Source organism: Arachis ipaensis, chromosome B09 (genome assembly GCF_000816755.2).
Source record: "Arachis ipaensis cultivar K30076 chromosome B09, Araip1.1, whole genome shotgun sequence".
In the NCBI taxonomy this organism is placed as follows: Eukaryota; Viridiplantae; Streptophyta; class Magnoliopsida; order Fabales; family Fabaceae; genus Arachis; species Arachis ipaensis.
This window is the reverse complement of record NC_029793.2, coordinates 89,529,085-89,534,665: the sequence shown is the minus strand read 5'-3', so window position 1 is coordinate 89,534,665 and position 5,581 is coordinate 89,529,085. Positions and strand designations below refer to the sequence as shown.

Genomic DNA, 5,581 nt, shown 5'->3' with positions numbered 1-5,581 from the left:
ATTCTTATTTTAATTAGTTCAATCATATTAAACTATAAAAATATAACTTTCTAATTTTCTAAAATAAATATTAATTTATGAATTAATTATTTATTAATTATTCGGATTTTACAGTTAGTGTCTCCAAAACAAATAAGGCCTCAATCATATTAAATACATGCATACAATGGCAATTAAAATCAAAAGATGAGACAATGTATGATTATAAATTCAAAGAGACTAAAATTACACAAAAAGAGAAAATACATGTGAATATGAATGTACTACTTTTGGCTCAAAACTCACGGGTATAAATTCTATGATCAATAAAAACAAGAACAACAAACAACTCAATATCAAAAGAAATTCAAGTTTAGTGGGAAACAACTAATTTTCTTAATATATCAATTAGAAGCACGAGTTTCAAGTATTATCAAAATCCACAATTCTTAATAATATGATATGGTTGTTTGGGAGAAAAGAAAAAACATTTTAACTGTATCAAGTACTACTAATATGTATGTACAAAAGTACCTAAGTTAGCTACCAGGACAAAAGTAAATAAAGATGAAACTAGATATGGAATATGCATATATGTAAAAAGAGTTATCTAAGAAGTCATGTCTACAAAAAAAACTAGCTAATAATGCAATCCCAAAATAAAGGAACATGCTATGAATGTTCAAGAGGTGAAAAATTCAACTATAAGATTTAGGTTTGGAGGGCAAAAAGAGAAAGATGAAATTTAGAACTCCTGGGATGCGAACTCAAATGTTCCCCTTCCTCTAAATCTAGTACCACGTCCGGCAGCTCCTCAGATGCTAGTGTATCGAGCAATTTAGGTGGAACTAGTCCCGAGTCCTCTCCCTTGGCCATCTATTCAAGCCAGTTGCAACTCAAACTCAACCTATCATACCGTCTCCTATTCTACTGATATATGATCGGCCAACTTCTTCTGCTGGGTAGACAGGCAAATCTCCATGCAACTGATTGCCTCGAGAAATGTCTTTAGAAGGTTAATCTTTGATGAACTAGAAGAGGATTCTTCTGCAGGTCCCTTTCCCATGATCCATCTGCCCTTCTCATCTCTCAGTTGAATCTTCCGATATGAGATGGTGGCTATCTCCGCCAATTATACCCTCTCGTCATCCTCCTACCACCTAATGTTGGCTAATGAAGGCAACTTAGTTACCAATTCAAGGAATGAAAGACAACGAGCCTTGTGGGCTTTTTCTTGCTCTTTCTTATAACTCAAGCCATGTTTATATGCTTATCATCTATGACACATTAAAGTAGCTACACTTAATCCATCATTAGTTTCATGTCATAGGTGTTAAGGATCGCATAGTTGAATAGGATTTGAAGCCAGAATCGAGCCTCAAGGGTTAATTGGGCTCTCACAAGACCCGATGATACCAAATTTTGGTTCCACTTCCACTTGGTTCTATAATGGCAGATTCGTTTAATTACTACATTCCAGTTAATGGTTCTCTGGATTTTTGTCATTTTCTGCAAATCATCTAGTCCCTCACATAGCTATGGCAAGTTCAACATGAATTTGATATCATCCTCTGAAGATGGAATATGTCTACCTCATAGGTATACTCTCTGAAACATCAAACTCCTTAAGTTTTAATAGAACTCCTAAACTAGAGAGAGGTTTGAGACTGGGAAAAATGTCCTTTCATCCAAATTGAGAGTCACGTATATCTCTCTCTCCCTTTATTTCTTTCTTTTCATTGATCTTCTTCTAGAAATAGAGAAGAGAAATGTGAGTTAAAAAGAAAAGAGAATTGGAGCATTATTCATCATTATTTTCAAATTCATTTTTCTCATAGACTATAGCTATAGTTGATGACCTATTTGTAAGCACGCGTTTCTATCACTTCCTCTTCGCATTCATACCACCTATTGAGGTAAGTGTTTGAGAAAAAAACTCTCCTCTCTTCTCTTTTTCGTTATTATTGTGTTTAGGGTTCACGGAACCTAAAATTTGCGTGTTTAATTCTTAAAGGAGATGACAACCCATGCTCTAGGAGTTTTGGGTGTCATACTTTCAAGGTATAAGGTGACAAACTCTCTTTCTCATTTGTTTCAATTTTGTCAAAAATCCTAAGTAATAATATAGTTAAATTAATGAAATAGGTTGATTTGGAGTTGATTGAGCACTAGGAGAAATCCAACAAAGCTAGTGGTATCAGTGTTCAAGGTACGAGTTTTGTTTTATAAATAATCATTATGTAATGTTATACGAAACCTTATGCTAGTTGACGTGAGGATATTGATGAATTATGCATGATATGATGTTGTCATGTGTTATTGCTTAAGATCATTGAGAATGAAATTATGATAATGATACCAACTTATGATCTTGGTTTTAGTTGTGAATTATATGCTTGTGATAGAGATTATTATATGTGTGAATAGATAAGGTTGATAATGAGAAGTGAATATTTGAATTGAGATTTTTCTATTTAATGAGTTGTTGAGTAAAAAAAATATAGAGAGTTGAGAATGAAATAAATGAATATGGCTTAGTTTTGAATGATGGTTGAAAGAATTGATTTAAAGTCGGATCTTCAAATTTGTGGGGTTTATTTTGTCATAAAATTGAGGATGTCTAGTTTATTGCCTTAAAACAATGGAAGCAAAATTATTTTTGTAGAGAAAGTTATGGCTTTTAGAAGTTTGGAGGTCAAAACTAAATTCTGCAGAACATGACAGTACAGATTGAAATATCTACACACACAAGAAAAACCTGCAGAGATGGTGTGGATTTTACAATTCACAACTTATCGACAAGTGTACCGGATCGTACCAAGTAATAAACTCAGGTGAGTGAGTATCAATCCTATAAGGATTAACAAATTAAGTAAACAATAGTCAATTGATTATTCTAGTCAGACAATCAAAATTTAGGGTTTCAATAGCAAATAATATAAAAACAGAGAATTAAATAAAAGCAAACTAAAATTGGTTAAGAAAACAATATGATAAAGATAGTTAAGGTGTCAGAGATATTTAAATTTCTGGATTAATATTCAATGTCAACTACCTTGATCATGTAATGATTATATTTATGACAAACCCCAAGTGATTAAATTCCTTTTCCTAGGCAATCTAATCTCCTCTAATGCAACTAATCATCAATCTTTTGATCACTCAATTGCATTAGAGGGTGAAATTCAAATTCTGTTTTATATGCCATATAACCCTAAGAACCCCAAAGCATAATGCAGTTATATGTCACGTACTACATTAAGTTCAGATAATTAGAAATTATGAGAGATTGGTTTCAAGCTGTAATTCTAATGATATAACTTTTTCAAGACTTAAATAGAATTCAAATTGAATTAGAGTTATTTTCCAATAATCACTAATTCTTAGGATGAAAAACGAAACAAATTCTTAAACAATAATCAAAATATTAATCAAGAGTAAAAGAACAAATAATTATTAATCCATCAAAGTAAATAGAGCTCATAACCTTAACAATAGAGGATTAGTTGCCCATAATACAGAAAAGTTCTNNNATTTGTAGCATGACATCTATTTGGCTACGAAATCCAATAGATAGAACCATTTGTGTTTTGATTTTCATTTCATTTGGAGAATGAGCTATACATAGTTTATAGAATCTTCTAATATGTGTTGAAATGGTAGAACATTAAAAGTCTATATTTTAGGATGAATGGTAGCTAACATTCCTAAGTATGGTCATAGAGCAATATTAGAAAAATATTTTGTTAGAGCATGATATTGATTGATATTCACTTAAGACTGAATGTTGCTCCAAGTAGAGTTGCATTTTTCCAATGGAAGAACAATATACTCAAGGTTTAAAAAATTGTTAAATACAACGGAGAATTCCATATGTAACATCAAACAAAGTTCTTCCTCAAGCAAGATTGTTAGAGAACCAAACTTATAACATGGAATGAGGCTCCCATGGTTAACAAGTACTATTATGAAAACATTTGATAAATTCTTAAAATATAGAATGAGGTTATCTCCGATATATAATCAAGATTTATCTTTTTGAGAGAAAGTGATTGTACGAAGTGAAAATTTTAGACAAATTCTTCTTATAATTCTACATGAATCAAGACAACATACATTCAATTGTAAATTCAGTTTATCTTTGACACTTTTGTCAAGTGCTCAAACTAACAAAAGAAATCAGACTTTTTATAGACACAACTACTTTATATCAAGAACAGACAACACAAATATGAATTATGTATTCTAAAAACTATCATTATTCCTTTTTTAGACATGGCATTTTATGTGTTAGCTCATTATTTTTTTATCCAAATATTTTGGATAATATGTCATCAAAAGATTTTTTTAAAGTAAGAACTATATTGACTATTATAGTAGACACTGTGAAAGAGGTCAACAATCATTTTATTTTATGCCTGTTATTTTTAGAGAAAAAAAATTATATCTTAATTCAGATTCAATTTATATAGATGACAAGAATATAAAATATCAATTAGATCTATTTGGCTCAAAATTATTGAAGACTTTAACTTCTTTTAATTTGTCTCCACACAAACTAATACTTAAGTTTAATGTCCCGGTGATATTACTAATGAGAATTTTTATAATAATACAAAACTACAAGTTAAAAAATTTTAAAAAGTCATTTTGCTTTCTAAGGATGAAGATAGTACCAATAAATGAAATCATCCCATAAATTTTAACAAAGACAATTTCATATAATAATATATTTTGTCATCATAATAAATAAGTCTTGAGAACAAAATCATACCTCATATTGGATTGTATTTTCCATATGGCATTTTATGATGACCAACTTTCAAAAATTAAGAGTAACAATAACTTAAAAGTTTTGCCAAGGAATTATTATGAGATATCTATAAATTCAATCATCAATGTTGTTTATAGATATGTCTTTGAAAAGATAAGATCTTAACATAAGTATTTCAATTTTATTTTAAATTATACAGAACTATCGATGAATAATTTTTTTTATTTTTTTATTATAGAAGTGCTAAATTTTTTTTGTTAGTAACTTTAATATATGCGTACTGCGTAGGATACATGTTAACTAAAAAAAACCAATTTGAAGTGTAAAATTACTAAAAGAAAAGATGTCCTAAAAAGGCAATTTTAAGTGTAAAATTATTGAAAGAGATGTCCTTCATCAAATAATTTGATTTGAGGGATCAACTTCTCCCACTAAAGGGAAAGAAATACAAATTAGGAATTTGAAGAATTGGTCCGAAACTTCCATGGTGGAATGCTATATTGCCTATATATATGTCTCCATATGGTTGGCATGGCAACTTTGGATATTGGAGATACATATTTGACGCTATGCTTTTTCACTCGAATTATTATTATTCACTGTTTGCAACGGGACTTCATCCGGGACCATCATCACAATAATTGATATTCCATCAGCTTAGTTGGAAACAAGACAGTGTATAAAAAATAAACAAAAGGCGTGAAAGTCTAAAGTAACGACAACAATGTTGATCATTTCGTAAACCCCAAAGGCTATTCTTTGGGACAGAACTCCATCGACTGTTAAAAATAAAATAAAATAAAATAAAATAAAAATAATCTTCATATG

The 5,581-nt window shown here is 30.1% G+C and overlaps 1 long non-coding RNA gene across 1 annotated transcript; it reads left to right on the top strand.

Annotated features, from left to right (window-relative positions):
* LOC110267156 lies at positions 605-3,498 on the top strand. The gene is made up of 3 exons (XR_002354513.1): positions 605-2,040; positions 2,125-2,188; positions 2,709-3,498. It is a non-coding gene; the product is annotated as an uncharacterized LOC110267156 (long non-coding RNA).